This window comes from Talpa occidentalis, unplaced genomic scaffold (assembly GCF_014898055.3).
Source record: "Talpa occidentalis isolate TD23 unplaced genomic scaffold, MPIMG_talOcc4v2.1 talOcc4.10, whole genome shotgun sequence".
Classification (NCBI taxonomy): Eukaryota; Metazoa; Chordata; class Mammalia; order Eulipotyphla; family Talpidae; genus Talpa; species Talpa occidentalis.
The window spans coordinates 46,504,966-46,529,767 of NW_023600993.1; the positions used below are offsets into that span (position 1 = coordinate 46,504,966).

At 42.4% G+C, this 24,802-nt stretch overlaps 1 protein-coding gene across 2 annotated transcripts in view; it reads right to left on the reverse strand.

Annotated features, from left to right (window-relative positions):
- Window positions 1–24,802, reverse strand: part of PRICKLE2 (prickle planar cell polarity protein 2) — a 336,923-nt gene that overhangs the window by 282,009 nt on the left and 30,112 nt on the right. The gene's annotated exons all lie outside the window — the stretch shown is intronic.

Consider the following 24,802-nt stretch of genomic DNA (forward strand, 5'->3'; position numbering starts at 1 on the left):
TGTTGTGTATTTCATATGATAAGGACAGTCCTGAGGCGCATCCATCCATCAACCCCCAGAAAGAGTGAGAGGCACCAGACAAAGGTTGGAGTGAGCAGTCAACCCCGCCTTGTCATTTAGAATTTTATTTTCTCCCCTTCTTCCCTGGAGGCTGCCTCACACAATAGGCCCCTCTGAAGGGACCTGCCTCCCCTTGCCTTTCCTTAGTTAACAACAGCACAGATCAGATGCTGCAGAAACTGAATCTCCCCCGGACAAAGATGATTTAAATGGCAAATAAATACAGTATGTGGGAGTAATCAAAATCAGCAAGATGCAAGCCTCACTTCGAGCCCAGATTATTTTAAAGCATGAGCAGAATTGTCAATGAACTGTAAAAGAAAGAAGGGTGGAACATGCAAAAACAAAAACCCACCACCAGCCTGGCATTGTTGGGATGGAAAGATATTTTGCATTCTTTCAAACCAGAGCTGAATCTCTGACCGTCAGTGAGGCGGCGGCCATGGCTCTCTACATGGTCTTAAGTTTCAACAACCCAATTTTGCTGCACTCAAGCTTCAGAGGTCAAGTGTAGTCAAAAATCTGTTAAATACAAAACTTCACTGAGGATAAATGTATTCTTTCTACCAAATTGTGCCATTTATTGCACATGTTAGAAGATTCAAATGTATTTTCCCACTTGGTGCCACATCCAATACCTCAAAGGGAAATAAAAAGAAAAATCCACATAACATCCTAGATGTGTTTCTGTACTAGGGCTGCCCTTTCCAGCTGACATCTATTCAGTCCAGGCTTTCCGGGCCTGCCAGATTTAGGAAGGTGTGAGCTTTTCTTCTTTGACCACACAAAATACTCTTGGTCCAATTACTTCTTTCTAGTTGTTCCTCATGGATTTAAGTGTGGCTCTAAACACTAACTGAAGAATCAGACCATAGTTTAGAAGGACTCCAGCTCAGAAGCCAGGGCTCTTAATCTAAATAGGGTTATATAAGTTTGCAAGTGGGGTTTCAGTGGAGTCAGAATTCAGTCAGCTCAATCATATTCTTGAAATGTTCTTTCCAAATTCCCAAGCATGAAAAACAGTTAGCTTCAATTGTTTGATTACCAAGCTCTCAGGATCTGAAAGAAAATTCAAATTCCTTCTTCTCTACAGCCAATCCTAAAGAATGACAACATATTTTTACAAAACTTTTCTTTACCAAAGGCCTTCCTATCACTTTGGTGTCCATAATAAAGTATGTTTTAATTTTCTTTTAACTATTCACAATAACATATCTCTGCAACAGAGTATAAGACACATATATTCCAAGGCATAAAAGGAAACCTTTGGCAGAGAAAAGTGAAATTTTACCCTGAATTAGAGTCAGGAGTGAAACTAAGAAGGGTATTAAGTTTACTTTCCTTCTCGTCATATATTCTATCTGCTCCTCCATGTGCCTCAAAAAGGGCCATGTATATGTATGTACACAGACACTTATGTGCATGTCTATACATACACGTGTGTGTATATACACACACACACACACAGAGAGTGAGAGAGAGAGAGACCTTAGAAATGAAGGGAGGGAGGAAGGAAGAGAGGGAGAGACATGTTTCTATGGACAACTTTAGAAAAATGCTACTAAATCCCCTTCTAAAAACATGAGACTTACATTAATATATTAAAAGTTCCAAGTCTTGCAATAAAATAAACTGATAAATTCCAATCTCTTTGACTTGATGTAATGCTATATGGCCCAAATAGTGAAAGTCTACCTCAAAGTATTCTCCACTTTCCCATTTATGCCATCTCTGTTATATGCAGATTGGAATTTTCCCAGAGACAGCCTCAAACTCCTAAGGATACTTCATGTACAAAGAAAAGAAGAAAAAAATACTTCTGAATTAGTGCTCAGAGCCACACTTAAATCCATGGCAGGAACAACTAGAAAGAAGTAACTGGACCAAGAGCATTCTGTGTGGTCAAAGAAGAAAAGCTCACACCTTCCTAAATCTGGCAGACCCAGAAAGCCTGGACCAAATAGATGTCAGGCAGAACAGGGCAGCCCCAGTACAGAAACACATCTAGGATGTTATGTGGATTTTTCTTTTTATTTCCTTTTGAGGTATGGGATGCAGCACCAAGCGGGAAAATGCATTTGGAAAAAAAATCTCCTTTTCCAACTTAGTGAGTGATTACTTCTTTTGAAGAGTCAAACTCTAAGTCTCAGTTGCCTTAAAATAAACATGGAGGGGCCTCCCTGGTGGCACAAGGGGTTAAGACACAGCAGTATGAAGCTATCCGCAGCCATGGAAGTATGAGTTAGATCCCTGGCCAGGGAGGTGACCCACATGGTGCAGCAGACCTCTCCTATCTCGCCCACTGCTCCCCTCAACAGTCTTTCAGTCAGTCTGCCTGTTCTGTTCCCCACTCTGTCTCTGGTGAATTCTCTCACCTCCATACCTCTGGCCTGTTCCCCATTTCTTATATGCATAAATACATCTTTTAAATTAATTAAATTAAAATGGAGATAATAAATTTCATTTTCATAAGGTGGCACTGACAGTTAAAAGTTTAATCCAATCAAAACTTTTGGTATGTTAGAGGACAGTCAGCACTCAATAGGTTAGCTGCTATTGCCACTCCTCCGACTAGCAACATTAGTATCTACCTAATTTCATTATCACAAAAAGACATGCTCCAGGCTTGCTGTACATAGTGCTGGGAGCTGTCCCCAGGAATTCAGCCTGGCAGAGGCCTGCCCCTGTCTTTCTGTCTTGCTGCTTTCCTTCCCTCTCCCTCTGCCCCTCCATCTCCATCCAGAATTACCTCCCTTTTCCATCCATTACCACCTGGCCAGTACAAATCCCCCAGCAAACCTACCTTTCCTCTGGCACTCAAAACCCTTCAATTGGGACTTTGGAAAGAGAGATCATGAAATAGCTCGGAACCACAAAAGATCATGAAGAGAAGATCTGGAATGGGCCTCTCCCAGCTTCAAGAGAGGAAGGCATTGAGCTATTATTACTGATCAAAGGGAGTACTTTCCATTTTGCTCAGTGACACTTTCTTTTTACTGAGGCTTTGATTTGTGACTAAATAATTATCTGTTTTTAAAAATTATTCCTGGGCAGAGTTTCAACAATACAAGTCAATAAAGATCTGATTTGACTAAAATTACCAAGTCTTGGAGACACAAATTTCTTTTCTGTAAGGCAGTTGACAAATTAGGTCCTTTCACCTAAAGCCACGAATAAAGATGACTTAATGACTTACAACTCAACAACTGTTTGCTAAACAGTCCATTTTGCAGTTCTATCACTCCAGCACATTTTTCTTTCAAATGCTAAATACCCATTTTGGGGTTATGATTAGGAAAAATACCCCTTTTCATGTTCTCATTTGGGTTGTTGATGATTATCAAAAGGATTCAAAGGCACCCATTTCCACATGCTGCATTCAAGAGCCATCTTGAACTAAACCAGTGAACGGAAATCAAATGCATTTATAGATTTACAGTATCCTTTATGCAAACTCAGAGCACTGTACAAAAACAGTCTTACCAACTGGGACTTAAGGACAGATATCAAAGCAATTATAACATTAAGCCCACAAAAGCCAGCAGACATGTGAGGTTGCCAAATTCTCCAAACCAAAAAGTTAGTTTGCCAAAGAAAATCTCAAAAGGTTGTAATTTGTAAAGCAAGAATGCCAATCAACTTCAGTAAGTACTGTGTGCGCATGTGTGTGACCACAGAATGCTACATTGGACAAATGTTAGGGGTTTGTCTTGCAACCACAAAAGCAAAAACACTGTGCATCAGGGCTTGGAGTAGATTCCCAGAGAACCAGCTGGGTGCAAGTGATCCAGTCCAAAGGAGAGTGGAGCCACCTTTAACAAGATACCACCCAAAGCGTATAAAAAGAGAATGAGCAGAGATAATACTTGATGGGACACAAATCACTCTGTGCTCTGGCTTAAAAACTTATTGCATTAGATTTGTCTGTCCTGGGTAAAGGGATACACTTCATTAAGCTGCTAACAGTGCTTAATAATGACTCCTCAGAGTGAAATGGCAAGCTACCTGGAGGGAGGAGAGACTTGGCACAAGGCTGAGAAATTAGTGACCTGGGCAATCTCCATGCATGGCAAGGGAGGGCCACAAGATTTGCCATGCAAGGCTGTTTTGGGGTGGCAAAAGCAAACAGCTATAGATAATACCAAAATATTGAAATACTGGGCAAACATCTACTTCTCCCGCAACTTCTCTGAGACAACCTCACCAGCACCAAAGGCCCATTTTTCTTAAAGATTTTAGTTATGCATACAAGAATTGGGGTGCAGACCAGAGGTGCAGGGGGTGAGAGGATTCACCAGAGAGAGTGGGGAGCAGAACAGGGAGATCCACTGAAGTACACTGTTGAGAGGAGCAGTGGGGGAGACAGGAGAGGTCTGCCTCGCATGTGGGTTGCTCCCTGGCTGGCAGGGATTGAACTCGTGCTTCAGTGGCTGAGGACAGGCTGACAGTGCTGTGTCTTTAACCCCTGCACCACCAGGGAGGCCCCAAAGACCCATTTTTGATGTCATGGCCAGTATAGGTTGTGAACTCCAGGCATCTGTGCCACAGTGTTTATTAACTATTTTGAATTATCATTTCTGGTCACGTGACATCTTCATCTTACTCCAAGGATGAAAAGAAAATGAACCCATCATCTCAGATCTTACAGGAGTAAATATTGCTTTTCAAGATCCTAGATAAATGAGATAATGGTCCATTCCTTTTAGAGTGATGGAAGGGTAAGTAGAAGGTCACAGTCAGACTTCTGCTCAGCACCCTAAAGTCAGAGGTGTTTCTACATCCCCTGGTGGGCCCACAGCTGTCAGCCTGGAGGAGGGAGAATTACAGCTTATTCCCCACCATGCTTCTAGCACCAAGTGCAGTCCCTGGCACAATCGTTTCGTGAGCTGAAGGAAGCATAATGGTAGTTTATGTGACACAGACTTTTTAGGTCTTCGAGGCATTCTGGGGATGTACAGGTTGACTTTGTGAACTTGAGAGAGTTTGGAGGAGGAATGTGGATCTTCCTTTGGGCTTTGCAAAAAATGAGATAGCATTTACTTGGCCCATTTATGCGCAGGTTTTCTTGTAATCACACAATGCTAATTTAGAGTATTATAGGATTAGGAGGAGAAAACACACTGTAAAACGCTAGCTGTCAGTCTTAAAGAATGGCAAGAGACTAGCAAGTTAAATCTTCATTAATTATTTTTATTAAGTAGGCTTTTTCTACTTTAAATTGTACTCTGCAATGTATTTATAAGACACTGTTCACTATTTCTGTTTTGTTAATCATAGGGTGGTTCTCTACCAAGAGCATTATTGCTTTCCCCCTCCACCACTGCCCTCCCATCAGCAACATCTGGAAATGCATTCTTGGTGCTACATATATTTACTGGATGAAGGACGAGGATTTGATCAAGCCATTTGTTTGATCAAGCCCTTCGTCACAAAGAGTTGACTAATCCAGGATGCCTATGTTGAAAGACAGATTCACTAATGAGGTTTATCTAGAAAATGAATGTTTTAATGGAAACCATCTCCAACCCATCACCCTCTGCTATGTGAGTGAGACTGGCCATTTGGTCACAGTTCAGGTATTGGCCAGTCTCTAAATTAGAGTCTAGGCGTTAAGTCACCTCCCAAGCATTTGCCTTGTAAATCCAGGCCTATAAAGGCGGCAGCCAGGAGTGATGATCAAAGTGCAGTTAACCTTGAGCAGCCTGGGTCTCAAGAATCCTTACTTCTGCACAGTCCAAAATCCGCATATAACTTTTTGACACCCCTGAAACTTACCTTCTAATAGTCTTCTGCTGGCAGGAAGCCTTACCAATAAATTCAAAAGTTGCTTAACAGTATTTGATATATGTATTATATATTATATTCTTACAATCAAGTTAGCCTGAGAAAAGAAAATTGACTAAGAAAAGCATTAGGAGGAGAAAATACATTCACAGACTATAATACTTCATTGTCTGTTTATAAGAAAACCTGCACATAAGTGGACCAAGTAAATGCTATATCATTTTTTACAAAACCCAATGAAAGAGCCAGATTCCTCCCTAAACTTTCCCAAATACACAAAGTCAGGCCAACCTGTACCTCCCCAGAATGCCTCAAGATCAAAAGTCTGTGTCACATAAACTACTGTTATCAAAATCTCACCCACCTTTGAAGCACACCCACTCCTTTTTATGACCTTCCCCCCTGCCCAGCCATAGCAGTCCCCTCTAGTTAGCTGGGTCTTTGACTTCCCTTGAAACTGAGACTTTCTCATTCAAGTCTCCACTCAAGCGTTTGCATATGGATTCTCTTTGGGGGACCTATATCTGTATGTACAATTTATATTCTGAAACTATCAGTTGCATCATCAGCATCACCACCACCACAAATTAACTCTTAGCAGTGTGCAGTGTACCAGGCACCATGTTAACTCATTTAGGCCTGACTACATGATTTTCATTGGACTCTATGAAGCAGTTTGTTATTATTGCCTTTTACATATGTGAAAATGGAAGCACCCACAGATTCAGTAACTTGTCCAATATCACACATGCCCTTTTTCTCTTTTTTAAAAATTATTTATTTTTATTTATTTATGCATACAAGAACTGGGGTGTAGGCCGGACAGGTCGAGGATTCACCAGAGACAGAGTGGGGAGCAGAAAAGGCTGGTCTACCGAAATACACTGCTGAGGGGAGCAGCAGGCAAGACAGGAGAGGTCTGCTGCACCATGTTGGTTAGCTCCCTGGCCAGAAATCAAACTCATGCTACAGTTACTGTTGATAGCTTGACAGCACTGAGACTTTAACCCATGGTTACCACAGAGGCCCCCTCTTTCTTTTTGCAGTCTCCAAAGCACATGTATCAAACAAGGAAAAAATTCGGCCTCTTCTAAATTCATTCATGTCTTCTTTCATTCATTTGCTCATTCATTCCCTCATCATTCACTCTTGAGGTCCAGCTTACATGCCAGACAGTTCATAAACAAACAAAAAAAAGACTAAATCCCACTTGCTATCTTTCAAGAGTCATAGGCCAGTGGGAGATTCCCTGCTCCCTCCCCAGCAGACCATTGGATAGAACTGAGAGGCACCATGGTGTTGAGATGCTCAGGTTGCTAAATAGCTCAGGGAGCAGGCAGCAGAGCAGGTGGACCCAGGTGGTCATGAGCATGAGCTATCCTGCCCACTCAGCAACATCGCGCTCTCCCACCCTATCAGCCGGGATTCCCTCCAAGACCCTGCAGAGTGGCGATCTAAGAATGCAGGCCCTCGGTATTCTCAGTCCTTATGGGGAGAATGCACCGGGAAACAAAGTCTCTTTCCCCACCCCCTTCCTCATTCTTACAGATGATAGTTTGTGGCACTTACAAGCAGTTTCAAATGAGTACACAGGTTTTATTTCCCAACAGATTTTAAATAACTACATCCTGCCATGAGCTGAAAATCTGGCTGGCACTCCTGAGGACATGTCAGCTTGCAGTTACATTTCCTTTAAGGCATCAAGCCTATTTGGAACATATAATTTTTAAAGACAAAATTTCCAACATTTTCCTTGTGGAAAAATTGACCACCGGAAAATAGTTTCCTCCCTGCCTGGTGGTATTAGTTATCTATTGCAATAATAATGCTGAATGTAAGATGTCAGCAGCATTTCCTTCCCAGGTGACTGGCAGGCAATCTAGTCGGGGCTCCTTTGTGCATCTGGGGGGTTGGCTGACTTAGTTTGAGTGTGGCTGGTCTACTCTGCTCTATTTTATGTGCTTCTTGTTCCTCTCCTGGACCAGAAGGCTAAATAGGCATACCTTCCTCATGATGATGGCAGAGAGGAGGAGCAAGAGCACCAACAAGCCTGCACTTCTTAAACCTCTGCTTGTATCGGGTTTGCTGACATCCCATTGGTCCAAGCAGTCCCATGACTGAGTACTGTGGGGGTGTGGGGGGGAGGGGTAGAAGTAGGAACACTAATGTCAATAACCTTACTGGTCTTGGCCCCTCAGAGAGAGAGAAATAATATTTTCTGAACCTCATATCTGGCTTGACTAGGATTTATGCCCTTCAGTGATTAGCACATCCCAGGAAGAGTGGCTTAGATGGTAAAAGGTGAACATTTCTGGGTGTTTGAATGGTATATTTCAGGTAATAGTACTTAGAAACTTGAATTGCTATGGGGGAATGGTCACTAACAAACAGAGAAACCCATGCACCTCTGAATAGAATCTAAGTGTCGATCTCAAGAGGGCAATCAACTAGCAAGGCACAGATAAGTTTTATTCTGGAAGAAACCAAGAGACGAAACAGGCAAACAGAACGTGGTCATAGCAATAGCCATATGCGCTTCTGGCTTCTCCCCTTGGACCCTCACCTATATGCCCTTCAAGATTCTGCCCCCCTAAGTTCTATAGGAAAAAGAAATAGCAGGAGAGTGCAAGGCATTATGGGTTTTGTAGTTTGTTGATTTGCTCATATGTGCAACTCTCTAACCTCCGGATCTCATTTAAATAAGGTTCCAAATATTAATGTTGACAAAAGTTTCCAACAAAGATTAAAAAAAAGTTCATAAATTATACCTATAACCACTTAATTAGTCACAGCAACAGCAAACATTTATTTAGCAATTGTTATATATTGCGTGTGAAGCACTCTCCATGAATTTTTCTCCATGAAGGTTTATTAATTCTTAATAAACCTATGCAATTGACATTATCATTATGGAAATTTTACAGACAGGGGGGCTGAACACAGTTCAGGTGGTTTCACAGAGCAAGTTTTCTGCCTTCCCCCTATTAACAGCCCTCTTATTATTTGGAGGCGCAATGGCCTTATCGTAATGCCCTGTTTATAAATAACACCCAGAGCTCTGGAATCTTCTTTCCTGACAGAAAGACTATTCTGTCTAAAAACACCTACATTTTACTCAATGCCTGGCTACTCCAGTGTTTCTACCATTCGTACATCCACACAGCTTCTAGGGAGAACGTGGGCTAAGCTTTAAGAGGCAAGGGCTGATTGGCCACTGCCAATCTAGAAATATATACTGTGTAGGATGGAAATCCATAAACCCCCAAGGAGCAGAGTAGAAGGGAAAACAGTCCAGCACTTGGCATCCTACTCCCTTGGATCTTTTTACATGAGACTGAGGCTCATGGTTCAAGTCTTGGCTCTTCCTTTTCCTATTTGAGGTTCTTAGCCCAGTTATCGAACCACTGGCCTCAATCCCCACATCTGAGACAATTCAGTGATTATGTTCAAAAGACTACATTTAATGTAAAGTAATATAAAAATATAAAAAAGTAACATGATATTTTAAACACCTCTTATATTCTCTATATAACATGTACGTGTGCATAAAAGTGAACTGCTTATCAGAAGTTGCTAAATGATATAAACTGTACCACATTGTTCTAAAATGTTCTAAACCATTTGTTGATTTTTTCAGATTTCCTGAGATGCTCTTTTGTCTCTGGTAAATGATGGCCCTGCCTGAACCATGGTTCACACAGGGAAACACTTCAAGGTCTTCCAAGGACATTCCCATTATATTAATACTCAATAGGCCCCGGATCCCCAGCGCTTACTGTTGAAGCCAGAGAGAGAACAGATGCTGCTGGTACATCTTGGCCAGCAAACGGATGTCAGCTCTCCCCTCATGACCTCAACCCAGAGACACTGAGTTTTGCCTCTGCTGACCCCACTACCACAACCCTGGCCTTCTGAAATCCAGGTCAGCACAAGCCACTTGGGAGCAGCGGGCTGGTACTGCACAGTCCCCTCTTAGTCACTCAGCTATGCCCAGGACCCAGATGCTCCAGCCCTGGCACTGCTCCTTCACCACCTCACTGGCATGGTACCCATCACAACAGTGTAACCAAAGTATAGCTGTTCTGGTGCCTAATGACTACACTTCAGCATAGCAAATAAAAGAAACCAAGAAGGTTATTTGTCAGCAGACTGCGCTGGGTAGAGTTCAAGTAGCTAAACAGAATGAGGTGAAAGCAGCGCTGCCTGGACAACGTGTACCCTAGCACTCCCTGATAATGCCAGCACTTCCAACATGGGGGTGTACCTAACACATTTTCACCAGCTATATGCAGGACTAAGATCTCCATCACTGGTGATGCTGCCCATGGGAATAGCCATAGGACACTAGTCAGACTGCACTTGGCCAGAACTTTGAAGTTCATGTGAATAGAAACAGATTGGATAGTGTAAAAAGTACTGTATTAGAATTAGAACCAACAGGAGACTGATATCTACATATGTATGGACCTCTACCTATTTGTAGCTATCATTAAATACATAGACCGAGAAACTGGAGACACTGACTGAAGATAAGGACTTGGAATTGGCCCATATGATTATAGAGTTTGAGAAGTCCAGAAACTGCAGTGGGCCAATGCTGTGAGAGATACAGGGAGAATTCATGTTCCATTTTCAAGGATGTCAGGCAGGAAGTGTCCATGCTATAGATGAAGTTCAAAGTTAGTCAACAGGAGAGTCCTTCTTTCTCAGGAAAGAGTAAGTCTTTTTGTTCAATGCAAACTTCAACTGATTAGGTGAGGCCCACCCACCTCAAATTGTTTTACTCAAATTCACTGACTTACATGTTATTCTCAACTAAAAAAACTCTCACAAAAACATCCAGAATCATGTTTGACCAACTATGTGGGCACTCCATGGTCCAACCTAGTTGACATAGAAAATCAACAACCATAACAAACATATATCTAGAGGAGTTAACAAAATTTCAGGTACAGTTTTAAACTTATTGATTCTTGATTGGCATAGAAGTTCCCAGGTTTCTTGTTAAGAAAAGTCCAGAAGGCTTGAGAATTCTAGAGATTTTTAAGATGGATTTTTTAGCACAGGGGAAGCAGTACAAAAAGGGGGTGGGGGTTGTGAGGAATAGAGAAAACCCACAGGGGGAAACCATTAACAGATAATGAATCATCATCTCAGCTTAGCAGCTCCTGCTGCTTCCTCTCACAAAATAGCATCTTAGACAAGCAAGGTTATTTGGGAGGGGAGAAAATTCATTTGGAAAAAGCAATGCTGGAACCAAGACTTTTAAGAGACAGAGAGACAGAGAGAATCAGAGAATGTTAAGCTTTGCTGGTAGAATATTTATAGAATATTTATCTAAGCACACATTTTCCCCTTCTGTAATTCTGTAGCTGATTCTCCCTCCTCTATAAATCCTCTGCACATTGCAAAGCCCCAAGTCTGGGTCAGGGCCTCTGTTCTGGGTCGTTTTCTCCTTAAGTGATCTCAATCACAGATTTAAATACCATCAATATGCTAATGACTCCAGAATTTATGTTTTCCCAGCCCAGCCTTCCCTGCCAAACAGTAATTTCATATGGTACAGCTTAATATATCAACCAATAAAAAGGCCCTCCCTGGCCCCAGAAGGATTTTTCTCTCTCTTTAAAATGATTCCTTCTCATCACATGATTTGTAAACCCCCCCACCAATGTTCAATAATTACTGCTGTCTTTAGTAACCTGCATGGTACAGTTCACAAACACTGAGGTACACCCACATCACCTCCAATCACTTGTCCTGTGTTCCACTCCGCCTTCTTCACTTCACTGATCAAGGTGATGGAAAAAGGCACAAGCATCAGAACAGACACCATCAGTCTTCTGACAGCTGGATGACACCTCACAGAAAGAACTTCCATCTAAGAAAATTGATCATTAAATATTCTACTGGCTTTCTTCTTGAGAATTTTTTTAGGAAAAGGGGGAAGTCAGGTTCTGAGGGGGGTAAATGTTTATTAGGAAAAACGAAATGACAGTCCTCTCTGGTATAATCCCATACACTCACAATCCTCTATATTTCTTGGAAAAGCAGAAGCTTGGTGAGGTGGCCAAGTTTTCAGAAGCACTAATGCAGTTCCTATTTTAACATTCTCAGGAATGGAGGCAGGTTATCGCTAAAACTGGACTACACTCAGCACTTTTAACATTTATGGATGTTAAGCTGAGTGAGTGCAGGACTCCCAAAGGCTGCAGCAAAAACAGTAGCTGGTTCCTGGGTGACAACACCAACACCCCCTCCTGCCCAGTAGAGAGGTCCATCTTCCTCATAACACTGGCTTCAGTGCTTGTGATGTAATTTTGTCTGAGTCTCTTTTACACCTTTGTTTTACAGATGAGCAAGGTAAAGCCCAGAGGAGTCTAGTGACTTGCTCAAGGTCACACAGCAAGTCCATTCACCTCAGCATCTTCATCTCCCCATCTGTAAAGTGGCAATAAACATGCCTACCGTATGGAGGCGGGGGGGGGGGGGGGGGGTTAACTATTAAATAAAATACTCTGTAAAGCAGACTCAGCAGTGTCTGGCCAATAAAGAAAAGCAGATGTTTGGCATTAATCGCCCTTCCAGGCTTATCCTTTGAGCAGGGGTTTAGATACTCTGATAAAACCTCAGGGCTGACTGCATTGTGTTTAAATGTCCCTACCTCTTTGTATATCGGGTAAAAACAAACAAACAAACAACAGAAAAGCTATTCTAAAATTAACCCCCTTTTGTCTTTGAAGTGCACAAAATAGACCCCAGAGTATGAGTTAAGGGTAAGAGGAAGATTTATTTATTTCTTCTTCAAGAACAAAATGGCCCTTCCTGTAGATAAAAGATGGCCTCTAGGAAAGCAAGGGATTTTTCTCCCCTTTAAAAAGCCAGTTTAATTAAAGAAACTTTTCTATGGGTTTTTCAGCTAAATAGAAATTACCACAAAGGAAGCCTTGCTAAGCATGAGAGAGTGCCCTCTGCTGTGGGTTTTCATTAGTGCAAGAGTTAGTCTTAGAGATCCAGGCCCAAGTCCAGGAATCATGAAGGACCTATGGGAGTGGAGGACACTGACTTCTCCTAGTTCTGCCTCCACCTCCCCAAAATGGAAACAGTAACCCGACAGGATTCTTGGCCAAATGAAAGATTCTAGTGGAAACTGGGTCTGGGGGGAGAGAAGAGGATTGTGCTACCAATTGACACACTCACACACCCAAGATTACCCACCCTTGGGTATAGTTAAAGACCTGCAAGGAGACAAAGGGCAAGTTAACTACTTAACTATCCCTACACTTCAGATGGATAACAAATGACACAATTCCAAAGTATTAAGTGTAAGGATCCCACAATAGGCAGATGCAGGTGAAGTCCACTCATCTCTCCTACTTAAAATGCTTTGTAGATTCCTGTCACTGTGCTGACCGGATGTCACCCATAGTGAATGACACTGACATGAGGTCACAGCTAGCCAGTGGTGCAGACTTCCCACCTTGCAGGCCATCAGAGTTGGAATCAGTCCTTGAGACAGGGAAAAGTCTCAAGATACTAACCTCAGATAGGCCATCGGTCTCTATCAGTAGTTCTCAGAGTTGAGCTTTTTAGATGACAGAAAATATCCAAAATAATCTTGGGGAGCTACACAGGGTTGAAAGATATTTGTAAAAGCTGCCAGTTAGCATCACCATGATTTTTAAAAAGGAATTATTTAAAAGATATCTAAAAATCTAAGACATCAAAAAAACTCTTTAAATTGATTGGATTTAGTTTAACATATTTCATGACCCTTATTCTTCACTTTTTGCTGTGATCAAATGAAAATGGCATAGAAAAGCTCTTATTTGTCCATGAGCTTTAGAGAAACCTTTTAATAATAAAAAGAAATTGATCAGGTTTTTTTTTTTGATCAGTTTATTTTAATTGGGGAAAATAAAAAAAAAAAGACTCCATCTATGAGTGAATGTTTGCACCTATAAATCTTGAAGCATCTGGGATCAGCAGAGCAGAAGACCTTGGGAAGGAGGCAGGGGCATCACTGTGCCCTCATTCTTCAGCTGGAGAAGAACAGGCACCACCCAGGGCAATGCTTCCCAACCAGGTACCCGACCTTGGGGCTTATGGGTAGACTTAAGAGCTGTCCTCAAACTGAGAGTTAAGTGTGACAATTTTCTTGTACAGCATGTTTCAGAACTTTCATCTTGTTCAGAAAGGGACCATAAACTCAAAAATGTAAAGTCTCTGATTTAGGACTACTTACAAAATATGTTTTGATGGAATTTGTAGTAGATTGAAATATCAGTCCCAATTTTTGCCTTTCCAGCATCCACACTTCTATTCATTGGGGCCTATATTTCCCTATGCCTCACCTTTTTTTTTTTTTTTTAGAATTTATTTTATTTATTTATTTTTAAGATTTATTTTTATTTATTTATATAAGCACTGGGTACATTTCAGAAGCGTGGTGGGGGGATGGTGAGAGAATTCACCAGAGCCAGAGCGGGGAGCAGAGCAGGCAGAAGGACCGAAGTACACTGCTGAGGGGAGCAGCAGGCGACAGGAGAGGTCTGCGCGCCATGTGGGATTCTCCTCCGGTGGCCAGGGATCAAACTGCCACTGGAGAGGCTGTGGGCAGCTTCGCAACCCAGCGCTCAACCGGGGAGGCCCTATGCCTCACCTTTGACTTGGCCGTATGACTTGCTTTGACCAATGGCACATGGGTAGAAATGACCAAGTGCCCGTTCCAAACGTGGGCCTTCTGAGGCCTGGTGTTTAAGTTTCTTCAGCTTTCTTTTTTGTCCCTTTGTCCCTGCCATTAGCACATCTAGGTCAGTCACTGTCCCAGGAAGTGGATTAAAGACCTGAGGAGCAGAGCCACCTGCAACACACGACTGAGAAAAAATGCTTGGTGCTGCATGCCACTGATGTCCTGAGGTTATCCACCTGCACAACATTACTGTGGCAAAGGCCAATTGATGATATAAGATCTAAATTCTGGAATTCTCCCAGAGGAGAAAGGATAAATTAATGCCATTAGGGCAGGCAGAGGATGGAATACGCGGCACCATTTCTTAATCTCTTTCCCACCCAACTTCTAAATAAAGGCCCCTTTCCTAATCTCTGGCTATAGGAGAAAATTGAATCATCTGCTCAAACAAAAATAAAAATAACACATCAAATAAGCTAAGATCAAAAAGGGATCTCTATATTGTACTATCAGGGCCATTTCACTTCAGTGCATTTTTCAAATATTTGCAATTATCTTTTTAGAAACCCCAGCTTGACCAAATTCACTTGCAGGTCTTCCAAATCTATTCTAGATTTGCTGATCTTAGCAAGCAGAGTATATAGCCATAGTTTAACTGTTTTGAAGGAAGGCAGCACTGGTTATAGCAACAAATCTAAAGTCCACAACTTAACTTTTGATTTTGTGCAAGACTGCACAAACACCTTTTCTTACTGGTAAAAAAAAAAAATCTCATTTATTCTAAGAGATCAGCAAAACAGGGGTGGGTGGAGTATTAAGCCAGATATTTTCAATATCTTCTTATTATTACAAGGAAGTTGAGAGGAACTTCTTTGTGAGCAAGAGTCCTGATGTTTTAAATGGATTCTCATCCAGCCTCAGACTAATACCGCTATACAGAACAGGCCCCTTTACTCTTCTGGGCCCGGGTTTCATAGCTGCAAAATGATTATAAAAAGCAAAAGCAAAAAACATTCCAGGATGTTGGGATCATAAGCTGTACAGGCAAAAGTTTTTAAGAACTGAAGATCCAGGAAACATCAATTATTCTTATTCATGTACAGAAACACAGTGACACCTTCAGGGAGCTGTCTCATGTTAATGGTATTTGAGAAGTAGAACTTAACTAGCAGCATTTAATTAAATAATACTGAAGTCTATTGATGAAAAACAGTGTGAATTAAGATTCATTTGTTGAGAACGCGCCAATCAAAAATTAAAATATAAGAAGTTTTCAAAGAGGATGTTAACCATGTAATTCTATTAGCTGTAAGATTATGATTAATGTTCCTTTTGGCCTGTGGTGGTGAGGCCCATGAAATTAGGAAGTTTGACTTCTGGGATATGTATCCCAGAACCTAAAAGTGGGAATGCAGAAGTCAAAGTCCCTAATTCAGAGGGCTCACAGAATGGGTGAACACTGGCAGTGGCAATAGCTACCATTCAGAGAAGCTAGATCAGTAAATGCACACTTTGAAACACAGTGTGGACCAAAAAAAAAAAAAAAAACCCAAACATTGAAATGAAGGTTTTATGTGTCTGGTAATCAAATGTGGCTTGGGTTCACATACTGAAACAAATTAAACATATGGCTCATCTCGCTGAAGAAATTGTTCTATGTGTTCTTTTTTGCATAGCTCCAAGCTGATATGGCGGCCTCTCCAATGGGGCAGGGACAGAGGTGGGATTCCCAAACATCTTTCCAACCCTGGCTCTGGAGTCCCTGGGCAGGAAGAGGGGGCCCCGGATGAAGGTCACAATTAGTTCCATGTGTGAGAAAGGGTGAACCATTATACATCCCTTCATTGTTCCTGCAAGATTTCTCGTTCTTTTCGTCATCTATTTAAAACATAGTTTTAAATAGAACTTTTGTATCCCTGCTGTGGGACTCAGATTCCCAAGGATAAATGAAGGGGATGGAAACAAAATATGTAGACAGGTTGTGTCTATCAGACGCTGGTAATAGCCTAAAATCAGAGGATTCATCTGAACATGGACACAGGAGACTTTAGGGGAAAAAACTGAACACCCACCAACAAACATCTTTTCTTACTGGTAAGAATAGTCTAATTTAGTCAGGCTAAGAGATTAGGGAGAAGAAAAGGAGGGGGGAGGTGGGACTAAAGCCAGACATTTTCAAAATCTTCGTGTTACAGGGAAGTTGAGGGGGCCTTCTTTGTTAGCAAGGGCTCAAGTTCAAAAGTAGAAATCAGCTGCTAAACTTATAACTAATAATAGTTTCCAGCTATTAGCAGGCACTGTGCTAATGACTTTACATATACCACACATCATTTATTCTGCTCTATAACCTCATAAAGTGTGACGGACTTCCTCACGCCCTGGAAGAAATGGGTACACAGTGAATTTCAGCGTCTTGCTCACAAAGTAAACTGGCAGAAGTGACGGGAACTGTCTCCGGGACTGTCTAAAGTCTAACCTTCCCCAAATAATATCCACAAAGAGATCCAAAACATCAGTCTTCTGACCTGCTGAAATGAGATGTCGTCTGCCCCAAATTCATTTTTGTTAAAGACAAAATTCAAAAGGAGAAAGATCTCGCATAGCCTCCTCCCTTCTCAATCTCCATGGATCAGGACTCAATCTGAGAGGAACTTCAAGAACCAAAATCTTACACAAGTAACACCTTAAAAAAAAAAAAACCCTTTATCAGTAATGCATTATTCATTATAAAAGAGAAGTTGTATAGCTTGTTAAAATAATTTTTAGACTAATATTAAAAATCATTGCTTTTAAATCTTCACAGACTCCATCAACTTTAGTTTGGAAAACTCTACATTAGACCCAGAGTCTGGCCTTGACTAGGTGGCTAAATACGTCTGCTAAGGCAGAGTCATTTCCTTGTCCTATAATTCAGTTTTCTCAACTGGATATACCAGCTAAGAGCAAAAGTTTTCTGGGGTCTAAGATTAAAGAAAAGAAAGGTAGTTGACACTGAGATTATTTAAGTAAAATCTTCTGCTTATCGCACAGCTAGAAATTTCTCAAAATGCTCTGGCAAGATGGATGCATACTGAAAAAATTTCAGGGACTCAAATCATAGGACACAAAGCATTTCTTTAAAGACAAATGAATTCTTAACAGGAGTAACATCATAATCAGCAGATTTTGATAATGTGAGTTTTCTTTGTGTGTGCATTGACATCTTTGGCAGTGACCAGCCAATGCTGGAGACCTCAAGGAGGCCACAGCCTGCTTAGCAAGGCAGGCTGCCTCACTCTGAGGCTATTTTGAGAAAAAGGGTTGCTGACAGAGTAGCCAGTCTCCACTGCAAGCAAGCGAGACTAAAAGAACTCTCATTGCCATTACGTTCCCAAGATTTGATTATACACTACCCGCTTCATGGTTGATGATACTTTAGTATACCACCCCGACATGGTTCACTCAGATAGACTTAATTGTCTTTTCTTCAGATCCCCTGTAGAATAGTTGAACAAGAGACAGGAACTGACATTGACTAGCATAAGCTAGTCAAGCTGCGTAGGTCATCTTATTTAATTCCTACAAGTATACCCTAATCAGGCACATGAATGTCAATGAGAAAACTCTGGAAGGCCAGAGCCAAGCTCTTGAACCAGGGTAAATCTCTTAAATTCCTGGGTCATGATTCTGACTAACAGATTGCCAAGTCCTGAGTGCCTTGTTTGAAAACATAAACCTCAAAGTCTAACAGCAGATACCCCACGATAGTCACCGCATCTCTTGATACAGTGAGGTCCAGAGGTAAAAGGACGAGGACACAGCTTTGTTGGGATAAGGATCTTGCACAAAGGAAATCTCCCCCAGTCTTCTAACACACATGCTGAGATCTCGGAGAAGAGAGGTTACGCTGTTATCTGGGGTGACCCAGGAAAGCTCAGAACATAAAAGTTGCCGGCAGCTGGTTTGACTTATGCAATGCATTTCTCAACATGGTTTTCAAACATTTTGGAAATGAGAATGCACATAACGGACTTGCCTGAACTTTGTATTTCCTTTCTCAGCTTTCCTCCTGAGCCTCTCCCAGTGGCCTGGACAAATTCCAAAAAGCAAACACAATATTCATATGTTCCAGCCTCCCTTGTAACTTGCATAGCAATGACTTCTGATATGTGGTCATGCCTTCATGTCATTAAAATCTGTTCATCAAGAGAAACACTGACCAACCCATTGTTGCCCGTTGTGCATCTAAAAAGGGGGGCACTGGAACAGTGATCTGGCCCCTTCAAAAGTACTGATTTTTATGACAGAAACTCTCCCAAGAAGCATGTGTTCCTGGAAGAATTTTGAGCATCTCTCTGATGTGACTAAGAGATGGCTCATTACCAAGAGCCTGTGGAGCAAAATGGAAATTGATGAAAACCATTTTCATGTATCTCAAAAGATAAAAACAAGTCTTTGTTCCTAATACTTCTCAAAGAAGATGTACTTGGCCCCACCGTACTCCTTGGGAGGAGAGAAGCATCAGGAACAGAAACCTGAGGTCAACATTTCACTTGAGTTTCTCTAGCTTCTGAACAAAGGAAGGTATCTGAGAGGCTTTATGTTTTCTTCCTCTCCCCAAACATGGCATCCTTTGATTCTCAAGCTGTGAGGAGATAGATGTACATGGAAGTGAAAGGAAGACTCTCCTCTACATGGATGTTGATAAAAAGTACATCACTGACATGTAAGCCCTCGTTTCTAGACGACCAATGGAGTGGGGTGTAACATAGGAACAAGAGCAACTCAGAAGGTTTCCCATGGTTACAGCTGCTATGGAAATCATTTTCTTCTCTGAGGTTTTCAGATATCTGAGCCTGACTTCAATCACAGTTTAAAGAAGGAGAACAAAGGGAGAACCCGGACAGGAATTGCTTTTTATTTAAAGTTTTAAAAGGTTCCTAATTGGGGTGGTGGAGGATGAATGTGGACATTCATGGTAGTGGTGACCTCAAAAGAGTCTATTGGAGTCACTCAGCATGAGACAAGATCAATCCCTCATGGTCTGGAGAGAAAATTGTGCTTTTTGGATCTAAACAGACATAGGTTGATCTTTCAAAGCACAAATGGAATCATCTCTCTTCCCTGAATGGCTTCCCACTGTTCTTGAGATAAAATCTTAAATCCACCTTATGGTCTGGCCTGGGCATTCTTCTTCCAACCTATCTCTCCCACTCCCCTCTGCATCACCTTCTGCATATAATATGCTATCAATCCACTTAATGGTATGCTCCTTCCTGCCTCAGGACCCTTGCGCATGCTGCTGTTACCTCTGCCTGGGATACTCCTTTCACCCCTCTTTTACCGGGTCATCTTTCAGACTAAATGATTAAATGTCCTCTTTTCTGGTTCCCTCAGCTTGCTCAGGCCATCCTATCCTTCCCTTGGAGCAGTGGCTGCAATTTAATGAAATGTATAATTTGGTGTTTCATGCTTCAGGAACACAAAAAGGTAAAGTAGAAGCTTTACGAGAGCAGGAAATGCATCTGTGCCTTACTATGGTGTACACAAACTTTAGAGCTCAGTGCCCTCAGTGCCTCTTGTACATGTTATTGACACTCAATAAATACTTAATGGGTAAATTATTTAATGGACTATTACAGGTACCTTCTAATTTCTCTATCCAAAGTCCAGGTGGGGAATATCTCTCAATTCTTAGCATTCCATTCATGCCATTTCTACAGGAAATCTTATAAATATGGACTGGAAATGCCATATGCCAATTATACCTCAAAAAAAGATTGTTAAATATGGTGAGGAGTTACATTTTTTTAAAGATTTATTTATGTATACAAGAACTGGGGTGCAGGCCAGAGGTGTGGGGGGTGGGGGGGTGAGAGGATTCACCAGAGACAGAGTGGGGAACAGAACAGGCAGATTGACTGAAATACACTGCTAAGGGGAGCGGCGGGCGAGTCAGGAGAGGTCTGCTGCGCCATGTGGGTAGCTCCCTGGCCCAGGATCAAACTCATGCTGTAGAGGCTGCAGACAGCTTCATAGGTTGTATCTTAACCCCTGCGCCACCAGGGAGGCCCAGGAGTTACATTTTAAGTTTTGACGTCAGCACACAAAGTCTACACAGGTAGAGCAGTGGTTTTCAGTCAGGGGCTATTTGCTCCCAGGGGATATGTGGCAATATCCAGAGATAATTTTGGTTGCCATAACTGGCATCCAGTAGGTAGAGGTCAGAGATGCTGGGAAATGCCTTACACTGCACAGGACAGCCCCACCATAGAGAATTATCCAGCCCAAAATGGCACCAAGGTTGAGAAGTCCCAATGTGGAGTGAAATCCTTCTTCACAACGTATTTGAAGAAGCTGCATCTTGGAGAATGATAACTATCTCCCCTGTCTTTCTCAATTAGTTTTCCTCCAGTGTTTAAATGGACACTGCAACTTTGGTTGAGCACTAGAAAGAATCATGCTTATAGCAAAGAGCCATAATGCCAATTTAAAATATAGATCTTTAAATACTAGCATCTCACTCAGCATGGCAAGAAGGCTATGTTACCAAAGGTATTCAGACACTGAAATCAATAGGAACTGGGCAACTTATGTCTCCTCTTTCTCCTGCTGCACTTGGGCTGGACACTGTGAGTGGAATGCAGGTAAAATGTCTACATTTAACTACATTATTTCTTTCCTTTCTCTCTTTTTTTTTAAATACCATTTTTTTAAGATTTATTTATTTATTTATACAAGCACTGGGTACAGTCAGAAGCGCGGGAGGGTGAGAGAATTCACCAGAGCCAGAGCGGGGAACAGAGCAGGCAGAAGGACTGAAGTACACTGCTGAGGGGAGCAACGGGTGGCAGGAGAGGTCTGCGTGCCATGTGGGACCCTCCTCTGGTGGCCGGGGAGCAGCCAGGGATCGAACCGGCGCTGCAGAGGCTTCGGGCAGCTTTGCAACCCAGCGCTCAACCGCGGAGCCACCAGGGAGGCCCACCTTTCTCTCTTTCTTGAAAGGGTGAGTTGGTCCAACAGGAATTCACCTACCATAATCTTGCCAGTTGGGACAGCCTTCTAGCCACTGGAATTCCTTTACCCACATCCTTCAAATGCTTCCTACTTTCATACAATTTTGCTCTTGGGGATGCATTACTTTATACTTTACTAGTGTGAAGATACTAGTAAGCCATTTAAAATATAAATTCTCTCAGTAAATCTCTAAATCCTAAGTTTTGGTGGTTTTTGTTTTTTTCTTTTTTAAGGAAAATAGCCTTTACCTTTAAGAAGGGAAGACTTTAAGTCAAGAAATGAGCTGTACTAAGAGAAATGGGCAGCAAAAATTTAGGGACTTTGTAAAAGGTAGAATGTTGGGTTGTATATATGGGACAAGAAAATAGTAGGGCCTCCCCTGGTGGCGCAGGCGGTTGAGCGCAGTGCTGTGAAGCTGTCTGCAGCCTCTGCAGCGCGGGTTCGATCCCGGATGGCCGGTAAGGTTCACACATGGCGTGGCAGACCTCTCCTGCCTTGCCCGTTGCTCCCCTCAGCAGTCAATCTGCCTGTTCTGTTCCCCACTCAGTCTCTGGTCAGTCCTCTTACCCTTCCATGCATCTGGCCTGTACCCCAGTTCTTATATATTTTTAAAAAATAGTAAAGAACATAGAAAACAGTACCATTAGCTGTGTAGAAACAGGCAAATGATGTAACTCTCTGTGCCAGTTTTTCTACCTGTAAAATGGACAGAAGAGTGCCAACCCCCATGATGGAAGGTAAGCCTCAGACCAGGCCCTGCGTATGCCATGACCAGTTCACAATTTAACCTCGGCTGGGTCATGCTCAATTAGGAAAAGAGAGAATAAAGAAAAGAAAGCTGCCTGAGGAAGAATTCTTATTTTACAGAGTCAGCACTTAATAAATATTTGATCAATGTTTAATTATTAATTTTGATCCTTGACCCTCATAACTTGCTAAAGGAACTTTATTTATATAAAGTTAGCAAGTGTGGGTCAGCCAACCTCCCCCCAAAAAGGGTCTTTATCAGTGACTTTTCTCACTGGGCACAGAGTAGCCTTGTCACATGGGTATGTGAACTAGCAGTTAATCAAGGCCCTGTGAGTCTCAAGAGGAATATTACCACTACTTATATTCTGGAATGCAGATCGTTTTGCCTGAGAGCAGTGAGGGCCCTAATGGCGAGGAAAAGCTTTTGTCCTCGCCCAAGTCCTTTGCCCCGCCATAACTGAGTTTCTGCCCTTTTCCAAATTGAAAAAGCAATCACTGCTCTTTTTTGACCTCGAAGAATGTAGTCTGGGGATCTCATCCAGTTCTAAGTTGATCCATAAACATGTTCTCCATAAGAATCTCACCTTTCCGGCCTCCCTGGTGGCATAGCAGATTGGGCGCAGTGCTGTGAAGCTGTCTGCAGCCTCTGCAGTGCGGGTTCGATCCCCGGCTGGCCAGGGAGATACTCACGTGGCACAGCAGACCTCTCCTGTCTCGCCCACTGCGCCCCTCAGCAGTGTCTTCGGTCCTCTGCCCATTCTGCTCCCCGCTCTGTCTCTGAGGATTCTGGTGAATCCTCTCACCCTCCCACACCTCTGGCCTGTACCCCAGTTCTTATATAAATAAAAATAAATCAAAAAAAAAAAAAAAAAAGAATCTCACCTTTCCTTTCAGAGTAAGGATAAGATCAACCCCTCCTTGTTTGTCATGGGAAGCCCAACCATCTCTGTCCTTAACATCCCAGTCCCATAGTATTCCTGGCCTACTCCACTGGTCTTTAGAATTAATAACCATGTGAATTCTCTGTACAGATTATCAAATTGGCATTTCTCCTTTACTAACCCATCAGACGCTATTTGGATTACTCGTTCAACTCCAGAAGAACAGAGAAGGGATTATTTCTTTTGCACCTGAACACAATGAATCCAGCTCACCAACTACATTTCCTAATTTCTCAAGTAGACAGAGATGATTCTATGGCCATGCTATGGGAGTCATGGATGACTCTTCTGTGAAAGGAAGGTGATTTGATTGAAACACTGCTTCTCCCTCTCCCTTCCCTTTTCTTCTTGCCTCAGATACAGGGATTGTGCAGGGTGAGGGTGGAGGGGACTGGGGGAAAAAAGGCTTCATCTTATCCTTTTGAGGACAAGAGGATCTGCTAAGGGTGATAGATGAGCTGAGACAAAGCATCGTTCTCAGATCACAGCATCGGGGTGCTCAAACTCAGCATTCCTCACTGCATATTAAAAATAATATTCCCAATTCATTTAAACTAATTTTGTTGAGGATGGGAGGTAATGGGGAAGAGGGAAGGCATCTGTTGCTTGCAGTCACATGCAAATCATCACCTTCAGCTATATTCTTCCACCCTTCCATTCTAATGCCTTTACCTCCTCCTGGCGACGTTGTTCCCATGGCTTCAACTATCTGCCCTCACCTACCTCAACACAAATAATTTCAATATTTTTATCTCAAGCCCTAACCATGTATTTTTTTAATTTTTTTTAAAGATTTATTTATTTATTTATACAAGCACTGGGTACAGTCAGAAGCGCAGGAGGGTGAGAGAATTCACCAGAACCAGAGTGGGAAACAGTACAGGGAGACTGACCATACACTGCTGAGGGGAGCAGTGGGCAGCAGGAGAGGTCTGCGAGCCATGTGGGACACTTGCCCAGCAGCCGGGGATCGAACCAGCGCTGCAGAGGCTGCGGGCAGCTTCGTAACCCAGCGTTCAACTGCTGCGCCACCGGGGAGGCCCCCTAACCATATATTTTTTAAGATTTATTTATGCATACAAGAACTGGGGTACAGACCAGAGGTGCGGGGGGTAAGAGGATTCACCAGAGACAGAGAGGGGAGCAGAACAGGCAGACTGACTGAAATACACTGCTGAGGGGAGCAGCAGGTGAGACAAGAGAGGTCTGCTGTGCCATGTGGGTCTCCTCCCTGGCCGGGGATTGAACTCGTGCTTCAGTGGCTGTGGACAGCTTCATAGGCTGCATCTTAATCCCTTGCACCACCAGGGAGAAACCACCAACCATATCCATAAGCCTAAATCTAAGGTAAGCCTCTAGAACATCTCATCAGAATGTCCTAGAGGCCACTCAAACACATCCCCTCCATACTGAACGCTTCTTTCCTCCCAGATCTGTTTTTTCCCTCTTCCTGGCTTTCCTTTTTTGGGTATTTAGCATCACCCAGCCTCCCGATGCAGACACTTTTCCTTTATTTTAATCCCTTAATCTCAAATCAGAGTCCTATGGATTCTACTTCTGAAGTGGTGCTCAGATTTGA